Raw genomic sequence first — 26,365 nt, forward strand, 5'->3', positions numbered from 1 at the left:
CTTCAGACGCATCAGCGCAGCCTCCACAGCCCCAGCTGTCCTGTCTGGCATCCATCCAACACCCAGTTGCTTCCCGGGGATTCCCTTGCATCTCTGGTGCAAACGAGGAGTGGCTGTGGCACACAGCAAATCCCCTGGTATCCGGCAGACCTGCCTCCGATGCCCAACTGGCAGTAGGGACGTCCCCAGCATCTGCGACAACAGAGGAAGGTGGCCGCGGTGCACAGCGGCCTCACCAGCTCCCAGCTGATCCGTGGGAGCTGGGTGGTGTCCGGCCAGCTTGCTGACTCCCAGCTGGTCTTCGGGAGTCAGGCAGCACCCCGGAGCGGCGTCCGGACTTTGGCTGGCCGCTGGCTGCTGTTTCCCTGTCACCCACCGGTTCATGTCAAGCTTGACAGGTGGCCCCTTCTACCAAGGCCCCACCTGGAAGGCAAGCAGACATAGGTGAGCGTATGACAACTCTGTTGGCCCCCTCCACTGACCCACCCCCCGGCCTCCCAGGGTGGTGGTGATGGAAAGCCCACACTAGCCGCAGGGAATGGACATCCCCCCTCCACACCCTGGGTGGTGTCCAGCCAGCTTGCCAACTCCCAGCTGGTCTTCAGGAGTTGGGCGGCACCCCAGAGCGAGGTCTGGACCTTGGCTGGCCACCCCCACCGGTTCATGTCAAGCCCAGGGGCTTGACACCTGGCAGGTGGTACACGACTATCCTAGAAAAGTAGCAGGGGAGGGGAATGAGCTGAACCAGTGGCAGCACCGCACCAGCCTGAGCGAGAGATGACTGGAGCTGCAAGGCTGTCAGGGCTCAGTGGAAGCACCAGGATCAGCACCAGGCTCCAGCTGGAGCTCAGCGCTGATCCTGGTACTTCTGCTGAGCTGAGAAGAAGTGCCGATCAGCTGGAATGTTGCAGCATCTCCAGGGTCTTGTGATTTACATTAAGATGTTTGGCATATTTATGAGGGTCATAGTGTCCCAGGGTCATGTGAAGTGATCAAAACCTGCTGAAACCATCCAGCAGACGGGGGGGTGGACAAAAACCAAACACCCCCCCCCCTGCTGCCAATCCTCAACAGAAATGCTCACAACAATGAAAACCTCGCACAGGAGGAAGAGCGCCGCCGGGCGGGCAGGCAGGTGGCTTGCTCAGCTGTGCCTTGGGGGGGCACTTTTTTTGGTGCTATTGTAACTTTGAAAAGTCACTAAGCGAACTGTTGTAAGTCGAGGACTACCTGTACTTTATCACTTTTTTCTTTCTTTCTTTCTTTTTTTTTTGGTCATCAAGTTTTTGACACCCTGCTAGGCAACTGGTGATACTCGGATGTTGCCATATCCTAAAAGTGGTACAATGGGTGAAAAGGTTGAAAAGCCCTGATGTAAAGAGTCCATAAGGGGTTTCCAATCATGAATAAACAAATCTTTTCTCTAATCAAACAACTTGTTGTAGCCTTTTACATGTTGATTTTCACAGGAGAAATCACATATCAAACAAAACAAATGTAACAAGGTAGAAAACCTACAATACACTGTTTACTGCTGAAGTTCAACTCCCAGCATCCCTAGATATTGTAGCCAAAGATTAGGAATACTGAGGCTTAGCATAGCAACATTTGGTCAGTCAGTACAATGTTCAATATTTTAGATATATTCAACTATTGTATGTTTTATTGTTTGTATTTTATTTTGGATTTTAAAAATGCATACAACTGGGAACCAGACCTTTCATTGATAGTCTACTGGAATGGCGGGTTCCCAATGAGAAATCACAATCTAAATTGCCTCATCCCAGTTACATCTACCTGTCCCATCAACAAGAGAGGCATGTTACTCATCCTATCTATTCAGGAATGTTATCTAACAGGACCCAGAAAGAGAACCTTTTCTGCCATGGCATCTCTCCTTTGAAGCATCATTCCTCTGGGACTTAGTCTAGTCCCTATCCTTCTGATCTTTAGAAAGGCCCTGAAGATATGACTGTGCCACCGTACTTGGATTTTAGTTTGAGTGGTGAGTCTTTTCAATGTTTACATACTTAACTGAATGTCTGAACGGTATGAGCCGGGGGTTGGACTAGAAAACCTCCGAGACCCCTTCCAACTCTGTTATTATGTTATTTTGTATGGATTGTATTTACCTGCTCATTGTGATTATGTTTTTATTTTACCGAGTTTTTAACAGTGGTTTAAGCTTAGCTCTATGTTTGTTATTTTTATTGTTATTGTTTTTGCTGCTGTTTCTAATTCTTGCGAACCACCTGGAGTCACATAGATGAGTTGAGTGGTTATACAAATTGAATAAATACATCAATAAACTGAACTCACCATTCATGCAGGACAGTGGTAACAACACTCCCCCACCCCCTGCAAAACAAAATATTGCCAATGTCTTGCACAAAGTGACTGTATGCCTTAGAGAATACTCCAAATATCCTGTATCACATTGGAGTTCATTGTGCGGGTTTCTTGGGAAGAAGTCACTATGGAGTAGTGTTTGAGGGTAGAATGAAATTACTGTCGTATCACTGTAATACTTCCATGAAACTCAATCGTGCTGATTGGGAACAAAGGACTGAATATTTGCCTCACAGGGAAAAAAAAACCTGTGTTATTGTAACTAGTGCAACAGAATAAAACCAATTCCTAAAAGCAAAGCAATTGGCCATTGATCTAAAATGTGTTATATGGGTTGAAATAATGTTGCTCAGCTTCCCTGTAATTTGAATAGAATTAAACCAATGCTATTTGTCAAAGAGTGATTGAATTGCTGGTGGTATCCCCAAGCAAACCACAAACATGTGAAAAAATTAATTTGTATTTGTATTCAAGCCGGGTAAATATTGGACCGTTTTACAATACATGCAAGATGAAGTTCAGTTGATGAACTCAAGGACACATAATGTAAGTGAGATGAATAAACGAATGACACAGTTCAAAGGAAGAATGGCTATTTGACAGAGCAGCAACATCTGTACTTACTCAAGTAAGGATTTTAAAAATCCATATTGGTTATTAAGGTTCATGAATCAAGACACATTGAGCAAGAGCTGGAGTCAGGAAGACTTCCCCTTTTTCCCACATGGCAGCATGTGGAATGACAAAGTTTTGCACAGAGAATGTCTTGTCTTTGTTTCTTGTCTCGGTATTGGCTACCATCATAAAAGAACTCCAGACAAGAAGATTCAGTGTCTCTCTCTTGGTGCGGTGGTTCTTACAGAAGGATGCCCGCAGAAGCATTCCCGAGCTGGTCAGGCGTCATAAGGGTGCTAATGGCTGCTTCTTCACTTTGTATTTTCCATCTGTGTTGGATAGCCTAGAAATTAGTACCAGCTGAGCCTGTGGTTGTCTCCAGTCTGACAGCTGGCTAGCCAAAAGGGATATGGAAACACATCAGAGAGTGTAATGAATAAGCATGCATCCCAATTACATTACCTTTGTCCGAGTTTAACATTCCAGGTTGCCCAGCACAAATGTCAGAGGGACAGTTTTCTCTCAGTATGTTATTTCATCCATTTAGGAACATCCGCCTTTATATGACTTGGATTTGTCAGTCAGGAAAAAAAAAATCATTGCTCATACCATTCAAGTCAGCAGTGTTTAACTCTCTTTCAAATACAAACTTTTCTGGCTTATGGGGGTAGGGAGTGAAGTTCAAAGATTGAACTACATGTTATACTAAGATGCTGATAGTTCAACTAGTTTAACAGCTTCTGCTTTTTTTTTTTTCGTTTTTCTTTTACTTATCTGTTTAATTGCTGGAGTAGATTATGCTGAAATCTGAAAGCCATCTGTAGCATTTCCCTAAAGTGATTTTGCCGGTCATTAAGCAAAAGTGACCAGTTCAGTGAAAGTTTGGCATCAACAGATGTTTTCTGCACTGCAATATATTTCTTATTTTGGTTCTTATTGGAATGGGATTAAATGGCATCTAGGTTTTCCAGCTTTGTATTTTCCTTTAGTCTCACAATAGTATTCCAACCATATAATAAACAAACATACCAGAATATTCTTTTGAATGAGAACTCCAACTCTACCATGACAATGCCTTTTATGAAATGAAATAAATAAGAATAGAATATACTCTGTGTAAAAATGAAGAGTAATGTTAACAGAAGTAAATCCCTGCAGTAACAAATGGAAAAGGGGCTGAAGTAAAGCATTGTTGGACTCCTTTTCACATAAGAAAACCTATCTTATATAGCATTTTACTGTAGGAATGCATCTTACTAAATACTTGTATACAGTAAAAAGCCACTCTACCATGCTTTTAATTAGCTGGCCTATGTATAGATCAGATCAAGCATCTTCTATGCATATTGGGTATTATACGGTATATGTCATCTCCATGATTATGGTTATATTATTTTTATAACATGAAAACCTAAGGCAGGGGTGTCAAACTGCTGGACCATGGGCCGGACACCTCATCTGAAAACCGTGCCCACCCTATTGCCAGCAATGGCAAAACCGTCCCGATATGTTGTCACGTGATGTTGCGAATTGGACATGTCTGACCTAAAGGAACATTTGCCAAAAATGCAGTCACTCATTGATATCAGCCAACTTTGCCATACTTCCTCAGTTTGAACTCCTTTGACCTAATAAACCTCATCTGAAAAGTTAAGTACAGTAATATGTGCAGCATATAATACCTCACATACCAAATAGCTGATCACTGACCATACTTTTTTTCCTTTATGCATGTTGCCATTAATTTCTTGTTAGAAAATATGGCTCATAGTTCAACTACACTCTAGGCCTGCAACTATTTAAAAATTGCTCTTAAAGTTTAATTTGACTAGTGACGTGTGTGGGTATGTGCATGTGCACATGCTTGTTTTGCAATGCAAAGAGGAAACGGATTGTTAATATTTTATAGATATATTTCTGGAAAGTAAATTATATCGATAGGAATAAAAACCAAGAAGCTGCTGGGAAGGATCAAAGGAAGGATCTGAGCTGAGCCAAGAAGCTCTTGGGAAGAATCACATTGTGGTGTGAAAAACCTCCTCAAGACCAAGCTCTTCAGTTTTGTTGGGAGTGAGAAATGATGTGGAGAGATATAGTTGAATTTGCCTTGGAATTCCCTCCTGCCTTCTGAACTTCCGACGACGTTACAGAACAGACTCTCCGAGTAGACTTTCACCAGCTTCGTGAGTTGAAATCTACACGCAAGAATGACTATGTTCATCTTGCCTAGTGTGGTAAATATTCTCACTCTCTGCCATGGACATCTGAAAAGGAGAAACTTTTATTCTACACATCGACTTGCAAATTACTTTCTCCTGTTTCTACTTTGTCCGTTTTTCTCCTTTCACTTTCTTCATGCCCACTTTCCCCATTTCTATTACAACCAGGGTAGATGTTACTGTAGTCAATTTACTCATACAAATAATCTACTTGGATGCAGACTGTAATGTGTGAAGAATAATCTTTGGAAGTCTTGCCTCCTTCTGTTCAAGTGGAATGAATATCTGTCTCTCTCTCACACACACACACAAACACACAAACACACACATTGCTGGTAAAAGTGATACTGTGTACCATTTCTGAAAAAGTAAAGCATGGAACCAAGCATTAAGAATTAATCATAAGTACCTAATGGGAACATAATGTTCCTAATAGAATATTATCTACTTAGTATTTCAAGGACTTGATTTACATTGTTTTATTGTAGTTAGAACAATATGGTAGGCAACTGTTAACATCTCTAAATGGGAAATATATGTATGCATATTTTCAACTGAAATTCCCCATTCTTAGGTTTCAAATTAAGTGTTACATGGTTATCCCAGCACTACATGCATTATAAAAAAAATAAATATGGTTGAGAGATATAGTTGCAATATAGAACACGTGTTTGATATACTGGAGGTCCTGGAACCTGCAACAGGACTGGAAAATACCTTTGTGCAAACTGTAGAGAGCCACTAATAGAATAGAATAGAATAGAATAGAATAGAATAGAATAGAATAGAATAGAATAGAATAGAATAGGAGTAGAGTAGAGTAGAGTAGAGTAGAGTAGAGTAGAGTAGAGTAGAGTAGAGTAGAGTAGAGTAGAGTAGAATAGGAAGGGACATTGGAGGTCTTCCAGTCCAGCCCCCCACTCAAGCAGGAGAACCTATACCATCTCAGACAAGTGATTACCTAGTCTCTTCTTAAAAACCTTCAGTGATGGAGTACCCACAATTTCTGAGGGCAAGTTATTTCACTGGTTAATTGTCCTCACTGTTAGGAACTTTCTTCTTAGTTTCAGGTTGCTTCTCTCTTTGATCAGTTTCCAACCATTGTTTCTTGTCCTGCCCTCTGGTGTTTGGAGAATAATTTGACTCCCTCTTCTTTGTGGCAGCCTCTCAAATGCTGGAATACTGCTATCATGTCACCCCTATTTCTTCTTTTCTTTAGACTAGCCAAACCCAAGTCCTGCAGACATTCTACATATGTTTTAGTCTCCAGGCCTTGGATCATCTTAGTTGCTCTTCTCTGAACTTTTTCCAAGGTCTCAACATCTTTTTTGTAGTATGGTGACCAAGATTGGTTGCAGTATTCCAGGTGTGGTCTCACTAGGGTTTTATAAAGCAGTACTAATACTTTGTGTGATTTTTATTCTATGCCTCTGTTTATGCAACCCAGGATTGCATTAGCTGTTTTGGCTGCTGCTGCACACTGCTGGCTCATAGTTAGGTGATCATCCATTAGGACTCCAAGATCCCTCTCACAGTTACTGTTTTTGAGCCAGGTCTCACCTAATCTGTACTTACATCTTTGATTTTTCCTGCCTAAATGTAAAACTTTGTTTTTCTCTACATTGGATATTAAGATGACATCCTTTTTTGCACCTGATGTGAACAAGATAGCTTAGGACACTCATACTATAGTTCTTTTCCCAAAATGTATTGATACCCCCAAGCATCAAGAGCTTGAAACAAGTACCCAAGATGCCTTTAGTTCAGCTGGCCCTTATATTACTCAGTATATTTACATTATTAGTCAGTTTTGCTCTTCAGAGTGCATCTAGTCTCTAGCTTTAAAAAGGTGAATGAAGACATTGACGCTGACAGACTTGAGCATTGGATGTATTCTCCAAAGCATCTGAGGATAGGACAAGATGCAATGGTTGGAAGTTCATTAAAGAGATATCCAACCTGGACCCAAGGAGGGATTTCCTGGCAGTGAGAATGATTGATCAGTGGAACAGCTTTACCTCCTGGAGTTGTACTGGTAGATATTCTATCCCTGGATGTTTTCAAGACGAGATTGGACAACCATTTGTCTAGGTTAATATAAGGACTCCTGTCATGGGTGGGGGATTAGACTAGAAGACCTCCAAGGTCCCTTCTAACCCTATGATTCTATTCTTCTAATTTTTTTTAGACTAAGACAAGGAATTAGATTTGAATGGGGAGGAGGATAGTATCTCCTCTACTAGAACCACATACATAAAATACACTTTTCCCCATAGCAGTCACCATGCAGTTGGATTTTAAACTGGAATGAAACTCAGAAAGTTCAAGAACTCCCAAAGCTCAGAGTTTCCCTTATTGACTCTCCAATGGTCACAGACTGTTTCTTCCTCACTTTACTTATGGAAGTAACAAAAAAGAAGACCGGAATGTAATATGAAGCACTCCTAGTTAGAATCTTGCAGTTATCCATCACTGGGTGGAAGATCTGCCCACAGGCTAGACCTACCTCAGTTCCTTGCAGTCCATCTTTTTCTACTATTTGACTAGGCATGACCCTAAGCTTTGGAGACTGAATCTGTTTCTGAACAAGTGATTCCTTCTCCTATTTCATCATGTCAGAATCCTGAAATTCTGAAAGATTTCAAAACCAAAGCCAGAGACTTAAGGAGCAAAACGCTTGTCCTATTACTTATGGAGCCCATTCTCTCTCTCTCTCTCTCTCTCTCTCTCTCTCTCTCTCTCTCTCTCTCTCTCTCTCTCTCTCTCTCTCTCAGTGTGTGTGTGTGTGTGTGTGTAAGAGGGAGATGATTTGGATCATTACTTCATGCTGCCATATTCCCAGTCCTAATATGCTAGAGCTGAGTAAGTATGTGCCAATCTTTATAGCTAATTTGACTCCCATTAACTATTAAATACATTTCTAAAAGCACTGGAAGCCATCTATGTTGATAAATACTTAGTTAATTGCTATAACATGGAAATATGCTTTCACATTTCTACTTGCAAAGTTTTTCTTAAAAAAGAAAATGACTGCATACATGTACAAATTTGCAGATTATCTTCTTCCCCATTAAATGCAAACAAATATCCCCTGTGTTTTATGGATGCCATTTTTAATTTTGCCTGCCTCAGATCTCACAATGATATGATAAAACTAGCCAGGAAGTACACAATATTCACTTAATTGTGGAAAGCAGGATTATGCTTGACTCCTTTAATAAAGAAAGAAAACGAAAAAAAGAACAATGGGAGGTGTTCTCCCTGTATTTGGCTTGTACTCTCACAATATAATTATAATATTGTGGTTGGGAGCAGGCCACACTGATGGCTGAGTAACATATGGCAATGACTACAAGGTGGTCTTAAAGACTTCATGACTCATTCAGCATTTCAGTGAAGTTCAAATGCAGTGTTTCAAAAGCATTATTGCATATAGTTCAATGAAATAGGGCCAGATCTTATCCTGCGGGATCATTGATGTTAATGTTTATTTATTTATATATTTTTAATTTATTTATCAAATTTATTTGCTATCCATCACCTGGTTGAAAGTGATTCTGAACAGCTCCCCCCCCCTCTCTCTCCCTCCCTCCCTCTCTTCCTTTCTCTCTTCCTTTCTCTCTCCCTCATGTTACAAGTAAAGAAATAGGGCCAATGGCATGTAGCCCCTCTCCATAGCCTCATTATTTTCACAGCAAAGAAAAAAGAAAACCAAAAGAACTCTGGTTCCACGAAAAAGAGGGGATGGCGCAAGGCACAATCACTTTTATTCTCCTGGCAGGAAGGGGAAAATATCAAGTGGCAAAGAAAATGGACATTCCTGCCAACAGGAGACATTTGCCTCTTAATCAAAACTGCAAAACTACCTTTTCAACATTTCCTTGAAGCAGGAGCTTAGCTGAAAGTTAATTGTCTCAGCTTTTGATGTCCTTGGAAACCCATGGGGTTGTGAGGAGGCAAGATGGTCCTCGCTTAGGAAAGGGCCCATATCCTCTTACACATGATTAGCTAATAAAAAGTTATACTAACTCCCTTATTGAGGTTGCTCAATTCTTATAATTTGCTTCGTAGAGTCTCAACAACTTAGGAGTGGGAAATCATCACTAAACATGAGTATACTCCCTGGCTCAGGATAGACATCTAAATTAAAATGGGATGAAAATTGCTTATTCTCTGCAAAATGGAGTCTCCAACAGCTAGAGGGCCAAATATTGCCTTTAGTTAAATACTGAATAAAGTCAAATTGCTTCATCATACTGGTACAGATGAGGGAGGCAGTGAACTTAAGAAGAACTAGACGTACTCTGGGTGAAGAGGACTGCTTCCTTCTACAGCACTGATGTGGTTGGATCCATAATTGGGCCTGAAAATTGGATTTATTTTGGAGTGCAAAATGGGAAGGTAAGAGTTCAGTGTATTTTGGGGAGGGCTGGAAAAATTCTTTAGAAAAATAGAATTCATAGAAAAAGGACAAGAATATTTTTAAGGAATTTTGGCCCTTGCTGTAGATGTACTTCTGCTTGTCGTTCAGCCACACAACTCTGGCAGCACTGTAGGTTTTTGGTTACAGAAAATTAATATTCATGGTTACAGATGTTTGCAATTATATTCAAAACACAACTTTTCTCTGTTTGCCATCTTCATACATATTTCAGATTTAGAATCACTGTCTGTAATTTTATGACTTTTGCTATCACTGGAAATATTATATACAGTACATTTAATTTAAGGATGCATGGAGAGAGCCATGATGGCACAGTGATTAGAATGCAGTATTGCAGGTTAACTCTGCCAACTGGTAGCAGTTCGATTCTCACTGGTTCACAGTTGACTCAGCCTTCCATCCTTCTGAGGTTGGTAAATTGTAACTCTGTAAACTGCTTAGAGAGAGCTGTAAAGCACTATGAAGAGGTATATAAGTGCTATTGCTATTGCTATTGTTCCAATTTGAAAGTAGGTCCATAGCTCCATCTTCCATTGCAATATAAATGCTGGGGAAATAGATGGAGCTTTGCTCAACTGACTCACAAGATGAGTCATAGATCTCTGATTTAGAGGCATTAGACACTGGAGCTCAAAAGGACTTGAAGAACAGCTTGTAATCTCCCACCTGCAGAAGCTCTTGCCTCACTCATCTCCCAAACCCTGAACTCAGACCATGTGAGTAGAGTGATTCAATAGAGAGTATTTACTTGGATCTACAAAGGCCTTTTTATAAATTCTTTTAAAAAGACACCTGAGCAAATGTAGAATTATGGGTAAAAATAAAAACAAAACCAAAAATGATGGATCAGTAATTTTTTTCAGGAACTGGACTTAAAGAGTGGAAATAAATAGACACTTCTCACAGTGTAACAGCAGGATAACTCGTGGATTTGGATCTGTATTGTTATTGTTTAGTATTTATTATTTTAATGTTTTATTTTGTATTTTATTCAACATCTGTAAGCCATTTATAATTGTCTTCAGCAAGATGGGCAGTGTACATGTTTGATACATAAGGGCATACATATAAGGATTATTATTTTTACATTTGTTCATCAATCATCTAAAATTAAAGGTGTGTGAATTGAGTTTGATAACAACATCAAACTCTTTGGGATATATGAAATTATGAGGAGAGAGCAAAAGAGCTTCAACCTTTGGAATGGCTGATAAAAGTGGCAAATCAAATTCTACAGGGAAATTCATATGGCACACACTGGGGCCAAAAATCCTAACTTCTCATTTATATATGTATAAACAGATCTGAACTGCCAAGAACTGAACAGGAACTGATCCTGGAGTTTTGGTCAAAAGTCTGATGACAGTGTTGACTTACAGCAGTGTTTCTTACTTTTTTCTCCCTCTCAGAACCATTTCCATATATTTTAAAAATATGGAGCCCTCCCAATCAATCAATCAATCAATCAATCAATCAATCATTTCAAAGCGAAATGGAAAGAAGCATGATGTTTTCATAATACTTCAATGAGATTAACTAAAAATCATAGGTACTGTTCTAATTTCAGCTCCTTAGAACAGGGGTCCCCAACCCCCGGTCCATGGACCAGTACTGGGCCAGCAACAGGTCCATGCAAACAAGCAAAGCCCCATCTGTGGGATGCAGGTAGCACACAAAACCACACACTCTCTGGTCTGTGGAAAAACCTTTCTCCACAGAATCAGTCCCTGGTGCCCAAAAGGTTGGAGAACTCTGCCTTAGAAAATAATAACCAAAGCAGCAAAGAGTTGGAGCAGCTCCTCTAAGAGAACAGATTCTTTCAAAAAGTCTGGATAATCATAACTAAGATAAATAAATTAATGTCTGTATTCCCCAAAGTTGAGCTTCATGAGGATTTAAGGCAGACAAAAGGATAACATTCTTCACATAACATTCATTTAAACTATGCAGAATTGATTTGATCCCACGCAATGATGGACACCAGTTTGAAGAAATTTAAAAAGTGATTAGCTACTAGTCATGGGAAAGATATATATTCTTAAGCAATTAATTTAAGAGATACTAAAAGCCTCTAATATTGATTACTTTTTTCCTCACACACTGCTTATAGTCTCCACATAAATATCTGGTTGTCCATTAAGAACTAAATGTTACTTTCTATTCAAGCTTATTAGAACTAAAAAAAAAGTACTGGGTAAATAGTCTTTGACTTAATTTTTAAACATTTAATTTTATATATTTAAATAAAATGTGAGCACCCGGAAAAGTTAAAACATTAAAAGTTTTATAAAACGTTAAAAGTTTAAATATAAAACATTTAAAAGTTTTTTAAAAAGCAGACCTAGCTTTCGTTGGCTCCTGCCAACATCATCAGGGTGCAAATGAATCAGTGGGAGAGACATTTATAAACAAGCCAGCGCCTGCGCTCAACTCCTGGACCGTGTAATCGTTGCACCTGTGTCAACTGCTACATAATTGCTCAGTTTGTCCTCATTCTCCCCATCTACATGCGTACTAGCTTTCACTTTCCCACCTCTCTGCATTTGTGACTCAAGAGGGCACATAGCCTTTCTACAATCCACTGTGTGATCATTATCACCAAGTTGCTTCTCCCCCTCCTCTCCCTTAAAACCTTCTACAGAGATGGATCTCTCCCCGCCTCCACTCTTTCAACATTCATCACCATCATGTTCCTGCTCTCTATTCCTAGATCCTATTACAAACACCCTGCAAGCACTTGTACTATCGGACTTCCCTTCACACTCGGTTTTTCTAACCACCCTCCTGCTGTAATCCTTAACAGCATCAATCTCCTTCTTTCTTGTAATAGCTCCTATTCCATTCCATTGCATATACCCACTGTGTATATATATATATATATATATATATATATATATATATATATATATATATATATATACACACACACACACACACACACATACACACACACACGCACACACATACATATATATATTTAAAACAAACAAATAAATGTGAGCACCAGGGAGTGCTAAAAAATTTAATAAAATTTAGTAAAATGTCAATAAAATTACAATAAAACCAATAAAATGCCTAGCTTTCGTCAGCAACTGCTGACATCATCAGGGCTCAAAATGCCGGTCAGTAGGAGAGTCCTCTTTAGGAGGGACTGTCAGTATTCTTCAGAATAAGTGCACGCATTGAAGAACACAAGAACTCAGTCAAAAAAGAGGAACCAACTTCTTCCCTGGTCCAACACCTTAAAGCCACAGGACTTGAAATTGCCCTATGCAGCCCTATGCAGAATCCATCACCTCACAAGTAAAAAACTCATTCCAGTTCGTAGAGATCATAAAGAAACAAAACTTACAACCCAGTGACCTACTCATGAGCTTCGATGTCATATCCCTCTTCACCCAAGTGCCAATCAAAGAAGCCTTGACAGCTATCCAAAACAAATATAACCCCCCCCAAACACATCCTAGATCTGACCAACCACTGCCTATCCAACACATACTTCATGTATAATACAAAAAATACAAACAAATAGAAGGAGCACCCATGGGATCACCCCTCTCACCTGTCATTACAAACCTCTACATGGAACACTTTGAAACCCAAGCTCTAGAAAAATCTGATCACAAACCCAAATTCTGGCTCAGATACGTAGATGACAACTTCATAATCTGGCCACATGGGAAAGAAAAACTGGACAACTTCCTCACACACCTCAACAGTCTACACCCCAAAATACAGTTCACCATGGAAACAGAAGCTAATAACCAACTTCCCTTCCTGGATGTCTTAGTCTACAAGAAATCCAATGGCTCCCTAGGACACACCATCTACCAGAAGAAAACACACACAAACTGCTATCTGCACACTCTCTCACACCACCACCCAGCACAGATCAACCCCGTAGCCAAGACACTCATCTCCAGAACAAAACGCTTAGCTGACAAACAACACCTAAAAACCGAACTACACACTCTCACTAATGTACTAACATCCAATGGATTCCAAAGAAATAAGATTACCAAGCTAATCCAAAAAGAAACCCCCACTAAAATCCAAGACAGAGAACAAGAAAACGGCAAAGCCCTCCTCCCATACATAAAAGCACCACAGACAGAATCAGCAAGATCTTCCACAAACACAACATCAAGACAGCATTCTGCACAAACAGAAAAATATCCACCATCCTAAGAAACCCCAAAGATAAAATTGAGTTAGAAAATCAAGGAGTATATGAAATCCCATGCACTGCTTGTCCCACCACATACATCGGACAAACCAACAGAAGAATAAGTGCATGCATTGAAGAACATAAGAACTCAGTCAAAAAAGAGGAACCAACTTCTTCCCTGGTCCAACATCTTAAAGCCACAGGACATGAAATTGACTTTAAAAAGACCAGAACTATCACCAAAACTGAATAACAGAATAATCAGAGAAGCCATCGAGATAGAAAAATGCCCACCCAGCATGAATAAACGAGATAATACTTCCCACCTACCAGCCATTTGGAAACCTGCCCTTATTGACAAACGAGTCCCTAACACAAAGAATGACACCAGGCCCACACTCACGAAAACCACACAGGATGTCACCACCACACATCCATGCAAAAAGCAAACCCAAACCCACACCGATGAAGAGGCACGACCACAAACCAGAAGCTAGACCACAGCTGCATCATTAGCCACTTTAAACCCTTCCAATCCATACATGAAGCAAACTGACACCCACCATGAAGATGAGGCACGACCACGAACACGAAGCCAAACAACAGCAATGCAGCTCACCATCTCAAATTCCCCTGCAACTCAGACTAACCCAAGCACAACAAAGTCCCCACCCAAACAGAACACTCCCCCATCCAATCAGAGCACAGCCAAGCTCCCATCCAATCAGTTCATACCCCCACTGGCAGTTAAAAGGAAGAAACAGCTACGATCACACATTGTTCCTAGAAGCACGAAGCCGAAAACACTAGCCTGAAGATGACGAATGGGACTTCGTCGAAACGTCGCCAAGACACTTCCAATTTGATGTGGGAGAAAACCCGAATAACCAAAGACCTACATACAAACACCCACAAAAACCTCAGAATATATATATTCTCTCCTCTTCCCAAGAAAAATAATGTTATTGTCCTTTCAGAGGAAGTGGTGCTGGATTCATTCATAAAGTAAATCTAATATTGTCACAGCAAAACTAGTCTACTTCTGGGAATTACGAAGAAGGTTTTAGATTTATTTTCAAAGGACTACTGCAAGGGAGATAAAAGGACAACACAAAATCAAGATGAGTGACAAAATGGTAGCATTTCCTACTGTATTTGAATAAGATCTTAGACACTGCAATGCTAATTTTAGAGGTGCCAGTGGTATTATATTGTCAGAAGAGATGATAGATGAATGTCAAATATTTCAGATGAATTGCCTGTGCCATTGTTGCTATCAGCATGCATGGCCCTAATCAAGGAGAATAAAACCTATTACCAGGTATAGAGCTTTGACTACATACACAACTATACAAATATATGTCCTAAATATTGTGATGCTAGTCCACCTCTCCTCTTCCAAATATTTGGGGAACTAGACAAATATCAAACTTCTAAATCAGCTATAAATTGGCTCTGTTTAGCTGTACAACATTATCACTTATTTATTACATGAGAACTCATAACTGAGAGCCACGTTGATTCTTTCTAAAGTGAACTGAAATAAAATTTAAGAGGAGATGCAAATGTTGCTGATAGTTTATGTTTCCATCTGAAATGTGCCAGTATTTCAACATACATATACAAATAACATTCTTAACATATGCATATATTCAATCACATTTGAAAATGAAGTAGGGAGAAAAAGAAAGAAAGAGAGAGAGAGAGAGAGAGAGAGAGAGAGAGAGAGAGAGAGAGAGAGAGAGAGAGAGAGAGAGAGAAAGAAAGAAAGAAAGAAAGAAAGAAAGAAAGAAAGAAAGAAAGAAAGAAAGAAAGAAAGAAAGAAAACCACTTAAAAAGGCTGGGATAGGAAGCAAACTGAAACAGAATCATTTGCTTTCAAAGAATCATGACAAGTACAATTATGTCAAAGCAATTTGGTAAAAAAAGTAAAAAAAAAATTGCTGAAACTATCAGTTTCTATAGTCTTTCCAAGCATGTTAATAAGCATGTATATTAATCATAGACTGTGTAAAAATGGCTAAAAAATAAATGTCCTCCCTACATTTCTGATTGATTACAACTGTCTAAGTAATAATAAATGTGCCAGAGGGATTTTTTTTTATTTGAATACATAATATTTTGGCTGTGATTTGCAAAGACAGAGTATAGGCTATTCAGATAATGTTTGAAAGCTGATTGAAAGAAAAAGCCAAGCTTCTTTAAGAAATTTACTATATACATATGTATATGTTTTCAACATCAACAATGTTATAACAAACTGACAGTGGGGAATGGCTAAAGATGTACAGTATAACATGTTTAGGCAGTTCAGACATTGGACTATATATAATAATACTATGACCAATCTTTGCCTCAAAGATTTGTACAATTCATTTCTCAGCAGCTGTCCACTGTTGAGTTAATAAGTGCCATATATGCATCCAGAGAACTTATGAAGCACCTTTTTCTCATCTAAATGGAGTGTTTATTTAATAAATAAAACAGTTTCATATATCTTTGATTGTGTCTTATATTGTTTACTAATTGTTGTAAACATATTTCTCTCATTTATAAATGTTTTGCATAATAATTTTGGACACCATTTTTTGAATCTGGTTGGTTGGACCCAGTTGTAATCATATTTAGAACAAAACAAATTGCTAATTGCTAATTAGTTAACAATTTTTAACCAACTGAAGTCCCATTTTTTAAAAAAATTCTATTGTTCTTTTGATTTTAATGGCCCTGTTATAGATATGACTACATCTGGATCCAAGTTAAAATCATTTCATATCTTGGACTATTCCCCAAAATGAATGTCCATGTTCCAAAGTTAAATTGTTTTTTCACACCCAGCTTTTATTCACAGCAGGAACATGCAACATATTTTAGCTGAGGACTGCATTTGGCCTTTAAGTACTATAGTAGGAGTTACATCCAACAGCGAATGAGGCCAAGAAAAATAAGTGAGAAAAGCCAGGACAAAAACAAAGTTTTGTTTAATTTAATGTTAAATTAATGAAATACAGCTCCTTTTATTTACTATTTTAATTATCTATAGTTCTGTGTTTCAGTACATTCTCCTATCTTTTACATTAAATCCAGTATCTAAAGATCTTTTTCAAATGGGTCTCAAGTCTCCTTTGGAGAGTAAGTAATATGGTGTTGTTTAACTGCATGTTATATATGTGGGAAACCCCCCCCCCCACAGTTGGCAAGGTTAGGGGGTTATAGCAAATGAAAGAATAATCTCCTTTATTTGCTCTAGAATTTGTGTGGTTTGATGAAATGAAGCAGATTCCCTGGAATCTACTAGAATCTTCTAACTCTGTAGTGGCATTAGCACATTCCATGAGGATGAATAATAGATGTCCATAAATAGTTTGTCTAACTACTTCTCAGCAGATGTTAAATGCATCCCTTCTAGTTTTTTGCACATATTCCAAAATTTGTAAATTTTATAAATTTGTACAATCAACAATAGTATTTATTCTTTGTTAAGTTTACACCTTGCCCTTCTTTTGGGAAGGCAGTGCATCTAGCAGTTTGATCCTGACTAGCTCAAGGTTGATTCAGCCTTCTATCCTTCCGAGATGGGTAAAATGGGGACCCAGATTATTGGGGGAAATAGGCTGACTCTGTAAACCACTTAAAGAGAATTGTAAAGCACTGTGAAGTGGTATATAAGTGCTATTGCTTTTGCTATTCCCTCTTTGTGTTGTTCCCCACAACAGCAACCCTATGTGGTCAATGCAGATGAGACAAGGCACTTGGTCCAAAGCACTCATTGAACTCAGCCTGGATTTCAAGTTGTATCTTCACAGCCCTGATTATTCCTTGTTAACATTGCCAAATCTAGAGGCCCCTAGATATAGAAGGAGAACTTTTTGTTGATAGAAGTGCCTATTTTAGTTCCATATTTTGTGGTGGAGTCCTAGAGAAACTTCACTGGAAAGAAATCATATTTAAAACTTATGTTCATGGATTAAGGTTATTAAATTACTTTATGGAGGGACTGTCAGAAGCAAACTTGCAGCAACTTGTTTAGACTAATATCTGCTTTACAGGTGGACCTCAACTTATAAACACAATTGAGCCCAAAATTTCTGTTGCTAAGCAAAACAATTGTTAAATGAGTTTTGCCCCATTTCACCACCTTAGGTGCCACAATTGTTAAGTGAATCACTGAAGTTGATACGTTATTAACACAGTTGTTAAGTGAACCCGGTTTCCCCATTGTCTTTGCTTGTAAGAAGGTCACAAAAGGTGATCACATGACCCTCCCAGGACACTGCAACCATCATAAATATCAATCAGTTGCCAAGCATCTGAATTTTGATCACGGGACTATGGGGATGCTGCAATGGTCGAAAAATGGTCATAAGTCACTTTTTTCAGTGCTGTGGTAACTTTGAATGTCACTAAATGAATTGTCATCTACCTGTTTATACTGCAGTTCAAATGAACATTAGATTTCAGAGTCAAAGTGTTCTGCATTTGCAGAGATATTTGGAGAGTCTTCGCTTTGAACTCTCTACAGAAAGCTAAGGATAAATGTACAATTTCCAAGGCTACATTAAACCTGCAAACATATTGTAGCTCTTTTATTTCCCCAGGTTACTTATTTTTGCCACTGTTTGGCAGTGCTTCTTTTTCTACCCTAAACAACTCTCAGTAGAATGACTGGTAGCGTCCTTCACAGTATGAAATATGCCAGAAGGACAGTTGCTTTTATCCACCTGTCAGTCTCTTTATTATTTCAAAGCTGATTGCTTTTTTTTAAAATCAGAGTCAGCAATGAATAGACTTTAGTTTTCTTTTTCTTTTTTCATTAGGATTCATCGCACCTGCCAAGACGGCCAGATGGCCATAACAAATTTGTCAGCAGAATATCTTAAAACACATTCCAAGAGGCCAGCTACCTCCTAATCCTCTGTATAGATGTTTAGTACAAGGCTGGTGGGAGGATGGATAGAGACCCTTTAAATGTGTTCTTTTTCTGAATGACAACCTGTAAAATAGTTTAAATTGCTAAATCCAGATGGTTTGCCATCCTTCTGATTAAATTCGGTATACAAGTATGATCAAGTTGTTCAAGTTCATTTGGTTGTTATTAGAACGTGCCTAGTTGTTTTCAGAGTTGAATTCCTCAAGGGTGGTAATCTCTCTCTCTCTCTCTCTCTCTCTCTCTCTCTCTCTCTCTCTCTCTCTCTCTCTCTCTCTCTCTCCTCTTTCTCTCTCTCTCCCTCCCTCCCTCTCCCCCCCCAAGATGTTTCTAATATTTTATGACATAAAAGTAGGCTTGGCCAGGTCAATATTAGATGTCAGGACACAAGGACAATATTTGCACTGATTTTGGTCTAGCAGTGTTATCACTCCTGCAGAAAAGAAATTAGACTTACACAGATATATTTAAAAGTCCTATGCTTTTCAACCCAACTATAATTTCTTTCAACTCAACTTGAAAAAGTTTTACATTGTTTTAAATACTAGATTCCTTAAATGTTAGTTTTGAAGCCAGTTTTAAATATAAAATCATTACTGGTTGAAAACACAGGCATCTGCCTCTTTATGCAGATTGTGTCCCATTTTAACACACGGTTCTTATTATCCTTGTGTCCTGACATCTATTGCAAATAACTCCAGTTTTTTGCCCCATTGAAATGTATAATTCATCTCTTGTTCCCCCAGCAGATGCCTATGGTTGCATATTTTTCATTCATAGGATACATTTGGAAAAAAAACTTTTCTTTTTCTGAAAGCCATCATAAAGCTTTCTAACCTAAATAAGTAAAAACAGTTACTTAAAAAAAAAACACCTTGTCTTAATACACTTAGGCTGCCCCCTTGCCATGAAATAGCATGCTTGACAGGCAAATTCAATCTTATCTCTCACAGTATCTCTATTTTAAAATGTCACAGACCTGAGAGCCAGACTGACAAAAACATTTAATGTTGGTTTCTTACTTCAGAGAGTTCTAGGAACTGCAGTTCCAATATATATTTGGAAGAATCCGATGTGGGAAAGACTGAGATAGTGGAAAGAACCAAAGCACTGCAGTAATTCGGAACAACCCCAAAGAGCTGGAGACAAAGTCTTAGAAGTTTTTTTCCCCTCCAATTTTGTATTTTATTTCTTAACAATTCTTGGAATATAAAATATTGTAAGAGCTGTATCTAGGAAATGCGGGAAAGTAAAATTTGCCTGAGTGGGCGAAATATTAGGCACAATCTTTGTATATCTGAGCATTTTGTAAAGCAATCATTGCTAATCATAGATTAGCAATCTCATTAATTATCCTTCTGCCTTTTAAACTATTACCACCACCACAAAAGCTAATCTCTCCCATTGGTTAAGTAGTAAAAAAATTCATGTGGGTTTAATAGGAGGCTGGAAGGACTTCAGATGTGAAATATCTCTTTTCTAATTTCAGCTATATCATCCTGATCTCAGAAAGCATCAAAGAGAAAGACATATTGGAAAAGAAGAAAATTTGAGTTCTTCTCTCAGAGCTTAAAGCCCAGGCAGAGAATAAAATTGAACCAGGGTTATGATCCATTTATTTAATTATTTATATTGCTTATGTACCACCCCAATCCACCAAACCCAATTTGACCGAATTTAAAATCTAGAAAGCCATAAATCTCCTTATCTTTATTTGAATGCTGCATGGTGAGTTTTTTTTTCTTTGATGTCATTTTAAGATTAATAGCATGTTTAATAGAACTCAGATTTGGGCCCCAAATAAAAGCAGTTGTTTTTGTTTCAGCGACTTGGGTTCGTATATTTAACCTTATTTTTGTTCTCAGAAAAATGCTACTCCTGTTAATGAATAATCCTGAGGATTAAAGAAGACTGTCAGAAATCATTTTCCAGAAAACATAAATATGAAATGTATGATCATTCTATGCAGAGGTCTAGCAGATTGTATTATGAAGGAATGTATTGCAAATTAAAATTCCATTGTGCTTTTTCATTCAAATTACTATGAAAGATGCTCATGAAAGTTTCATAGGCTACAGTCTTTGCTGAGTTAATAAATGTTGTGCCAAATTTTCTGCAGTCTGTAGTAAAAAACAAAAGTATGCAGCCCCATTAAAATAAAAACAAAAAGAATAAAATCACATATTTTACGTGTTCCCTGTGATAATTTGTAGCTGTGATAAGATGCTTATTTTAGAGTTTCTCTTCACTGCATTTAACACTGTCTTCCAGCTCATCTTGTTCTTCTCCTGTACTATCAAGTATTTAATCACTGTCATCTATACCATTAAAAGAAACAGTTTTATGAACTGTTTATAGCAATTGTTCCAGTTTTCTGAAATGTATGTTGGATGATTCTAAATCAGTTACATTTCTTTTACAGAAAACTAAACAAGGTTGTTAAAGAAATATGAGTTGTTTGCAGGAATTTTAGAACAAAGACTTGGAATAATTCATATTAACAAATCAAATGATTAGGGGCCTTAAATAATATTTCTTAAGATCTTGGAATGATTAATTCTATATATTTCATGCTTATTTACTCCTCAGAGAATCTTTAAAAACTGTTGTCATAATGAAAATAAATGTGAAACAAAGGAGAACATCATGTATATAATAGAGGATTATCCCATTTTTGTTTTGTCATCTATAAATCTGATAATATAATTTTGGGAGTGGTGACGTGGCTAAACATGTGAGCATAGATTTGAATATTTTTTCAGCCAAATGTATGTTGTATCATTAAATTAAAAATAATAGGGAAAAAAGGAAAAGGGAGAGAAGGGGGAAGCAAAGCAGGAGGAGGAGGAGGAGGAGGAGGAAGACGATGACCAATGTATCACTTGAAATTTTGAGTCTAAGAGCATAGGTACGTGTTCATTCTATGTCAACCTAATGGGAAGATCAACCAATATTATTCTGCACATTCAGATTTAAATCAGTGATTACAAACTGATCTGATTATTTTATATGTATCACAATGAGTGTTGTTTATTTTTTATTAAATTTATATGCCACCCATCTTGCAGCCAGCCAACTCTGGATGGCTTACAATCTGATAAAAATATTACAAAAGATCAAAACAGTAAATATAACATTAACAGGGAAATAGCTAAGATGGTAGGTATACAATAAATTGGAGGTGGGAACTAGTATTTAATCCCGTAAACAATTCCAGAATCACACACTCCCATCCAGGCCCCAGGCCAACTAGCGGAACCAGGTTTTAAGACTCTTAGGAAGGCCAAATATACATCAATAGAGATAAAGGCTGAGTGTTCTTTCTTTGAATGGGCCTAATTTGTTTTTTCTTTCCTTTATTCTTCTGCTCTACATGTCTGTTCATATTTGCTTCCAGTCAACACATAAGCTGAGATTTTTAATCACTGTAACTGTCTAAGGAAACTGAGATCCCTGAAAGTCCCACCTCTGCTTTGCCATCACCAGTCACATCTGTGAAGGGAGTGTTCCACACTTTGCACCTGTGATTGTGGAGCTTGGAAATTAACTTTAAAGAAACAATATAAAGGAATGTTTTGCTTTGACATCATTTTGGAAGTGAAACTTGTGAAGTGAAACACATTCAATATTGCTGTTTAATAGATTGAAGGCAGGTGCAGGACAGTGAAATTGGTTCAAACAGAACAAGAAGCAACCTGCACAGAGCTCAAATATCAACTTGCCCTAATTAGGTTTTAGGTTCCAAAATTTATTGATAAAAGGCATTTAAGTAACAGGAGGTCTAAGCAATTTTAAAATTAAATTGAAGTTTTCATGTGAATACAGTCTTCTGCCTGTTTCAGTCTTACAAGGTAAATGTTTATTTAGATAAATTGCAGGGCATTTTCAAAACTCTGCTCTGCTGGCTGTCTTTTCACCAGTCTCCACTTTCCATCCTACCAGTATCAGATGGGCCAGCACCTGCTGGGAATTTCAGCCGGTGCTGATGGTGACTCAACTTCTCCTGGGGCCATTACCACATTAGGAACATCAGTACATCTGCCACCAGAAGAAGGAGCAGTGGGAGATGACAGTGAGTATCCTTTGAAGAATGGAGGGAACATAAAGCCCTGATATTTATGTGAATTGCAGATGCAATTCTGGCACTAAAATATCTATTGGACTATTGTGAGGTTAAAACATTTTCAGGACTAACTGGAGACATGCAGGGATTGACCTTAGGACTTCTTTCCTATGTACTTTATCACTGAGCTTGAGTGAATTCTATTAAAATATCTACTTGAGGTATAAATTAATTCAGTTTATTTGGACAATAAGCAGCCATATCAGTTTATCTTTTGCTTATTTTTTTTCCTCATTTTTCATAATTCTTATTCAGTTTAAAATGTGTTGTGACCAGAGCCTACTGTGCCTGCTTTGATAATCCATTCCTTCTTATGACTGTCATCACGATGTAAAAAAGATGTTGAGATTCTAGAAAGAGAACAGAGAAGAGCAACAAAGATAATTAGGGGACTAGAGGCTAAAACATATAAGGAACATTGCTGGAAATGCCCTTCCAACTTTATTATTATTATTATTATTGATCATCGCATAGTCAGCCAGATGTTCAGACTGGATTTGGCATTTTGTCTACCTATCGAGTCCTTACCCAGGACCTGGGATAGGCAGATGTGGATGTTTGATGGTATTACAGGTATCGTCGCAGGATGGAAGCAGTTCCTAGTAGGGCCGCCTTTTGCAACTGACTAATAGTGAATTTGTCAATGCCAATGGTGTTCAAGTGGTGCTCCAGTTGTTTTTGGACCGTACCCAAGGAGCCTATTACTATTGGTACCACCCTTGCTTGCTTTTGCTACAGTCTTTCTATTTCTATTTGTAGGTCTTTGTATTTTGTTATCTTCTCCAGTTCTTCCTCGTCTATTCTGGTGTCTCCAGACACTGCCACGTCCACTATCCAGACTTTTTTGTCTTTCTTATCGACAATTGTTAAGTCTGGGGTGTTATGTTGCAGGTGCTTGTCTGTTTGAATTCTGAAGTCCCAGAGCAGTTTAATTTTATCATTTTCTATGACTTTCTCTATTTTATGATCCCACCAGTTTTTGCTTACAGGCAAATGATATTTTTTGCAGATCTTCCAATGCACCATTGTTGCTACTTTGTCATGCCGCTGCTTGTAGTCAGTCTGTGCAACAGCTTACCAGGTGGTCCACTGTTTCTTCAGCTTTTTTGCATAGGCGGCACTTACTGTCTGTTGCTGTCTTCTCAATTTTGACTTTATATGTATTTGTCATTATTATTATTATTATTATTATTATTGCAGTGTTCCAATATCTCAGGGGCTGCCACAAAGAAGAGGGAGTCAAGGTATTCTCCAAAGTGCCTGCAGGCAGGACAAGAAGAAATGGATGGAAACTAATCAAGGAGAGAAGCAACCTAGAACTAAGGAGAAACTTCCTGACAGTTAGAACAATTAACCAGTGGAACAACCTGCCTCCAGAAGTGATGAATGCTCCAACACTGGAAGTTTTTAAGAAGAGAATGGACAGCCATTTGTCTCAAATGGTATAGGTCCAAGATCCCGTCCAACTTTTTTTTATTTTTATTTTTTATTATTATTATTAAAAAAATTTAAAATTTTACAATAAAATTCCCTTCCCCAAACCCTCCCAACCCACCCCAATACCCTCCCCAGAGCTGAATACAGGCTTAATTAAAACTTAAAAGAAAAAATTTAAACACCAATAAACCATAAACAAATTTGATTATAGTCATTAAACAAATTATAAAATACTTTAACACCAATATATATAGAAAACAGAAAGAGGAAAAAAAAAACAAGAAGAAGAAAAAAAAGAAAAAAAAGAAAAAAAAGGTAATAATAATTATACTTCTAATTATACTTCTAAATAATATCTTAAACTTTAAATATAAATTATTCAAAAACTAAATAATATTTTTTATATCGTACTTATATTGTATGAAATTTATCCATCTTTTCCACACCAAAAAATACTTCTCTTGCGATTGTTCTTTCAAGAAAGCCGAAATCTTTGCCATTTCCACTAAGTAGGAAACTTTTAAAAACCATTCTTGCAAGGTAGGCAAAGATTCCTTCTTCCAACACTGCCCTATTAACAACCTAGCCGCTGTAATTAAATTTAACATTAATATAGTCTCTTTGTTATCACAATCCGAAACAATACCCAGCAAAAACAGTTGTGGGGTAAATTTTATCCTTCTTTTAAAAATTCTTTGAATATTCCACCATATCTTAATCCAAAAAGCTTTTATGTTTTTACATGACCACCAAATATGATAATAAGTAGCATCCAAGCAACCACATCTCCAACATTTAGGCTGCAGGTTTGAATACATGCGAGACATTTTCTGTGGGTCAAGGTGCCATTATTATTATTATTATTATTATTATTATTATTATTATTATTATTATTATTATTACTACTACTACTACTACTACTACTACTACTACTACTTATAAAATGAACAGTTTATTGAGCCAATCAGAGCTGTTTCTCAAAAGGTTCTGTTCCTATGGGCCTTTGAAGGCTTTGCAGGAGGGGAGGAAGTTTGGTCAAAGCTTTCACTTTTTTTTTTTTTAAGGCTGAAGTGATGCTCCTTGAGAATTTCCTCATCATCTGCACAGTAATTAGGAAGTCTTTTTAGTGTTAAGCACAGCATGTTTTCTTTAATAAGTCCATTTGGCCTAGTTTCTGTAATGGGAAGAGCACTGCTGATGCCTTTGCTTACTATGGCTGCAAGATAGTTTGCAATTTATATTCTGTCTCTCCAGCTGATGCTGGTTGTAATTCCTAATACAGTTGCTTGCTGAGTTACAAAATTTGTTACTGTTTTTCAATTGCTAAGTCCAGCCCGACCCTCTGTGACCCCATGGAACCACAACACACCAGGCCCCCTGTTCTCCATTGTCTTCTGGAGTTTGCCCAAATTCATGTTAGTGGGACACTATCTAACCATTTTCCTCTCTGCTGTCCCCTTCTCCTTTTGCCTTCAATCTTTCCCAACATCAGGGTCTTTTCCAATGAGTCCTTTCTTCTCATTTGGTGGCCAAAGTATTTGGTATATGTCCCCTCCAAACAACAGTCAGGATTGATTTCCCTTAGGTTGATTGATTTGATTTCCTTGCCGTCCAAGGGACTTTTAAGAGTCTTCTCCAACACCCTCATTCAAAAACATCAGTTCTTCAGCATTCAGCCTTCCTTAGGCTCCAAGTCTCACAACCATACACTACTACTGGGAAAACCATAGCATTGACTATATGAACTATTACCATCTCTGCTTTTTAAAATGCTGTCTAGGTTTGCCATGGATTTCCTCCCAAGGAGCAAGCATCTTTTAATTTCATTGCTACATCCACCACCTGCAGTTTTGGTTTTGGCGTGCATTAACAAATTAAATGTTTTGTTCATGATCAATATTTAAAATTGAATTAAAAGTAATTAGAAAGATTTGACCTCATACCCATGAACTTTAAATCCAAGTTAGGATAGAAATTAAAGCTCTCAAATAGTCCAGAGTCTAGTCTTTCTAGCCTGTCTTTGGAATAAAGATTCTTCCACTTCTGCTTGAATACCCTGAATAGCTGGAACATAAAACAGGTT

The sequence above is a fragment of the Crotalus tigris genome, unplaced genomic scaffold (assembly GCF_016545835.1).
Source record: "Crotalus tigris isolate CLP2741 ecotype Arizona unplaced genomic scaffold, ASM1654583v1 scf7180000017567.3851432, whole genome shotgun sequence".
NCBI classification, from domain to species: Eukaryota; Metazoa; Chordata; class Lepidosauria; order Squamata; family Viperidae; genus Crotalus; species Crotalus tigris.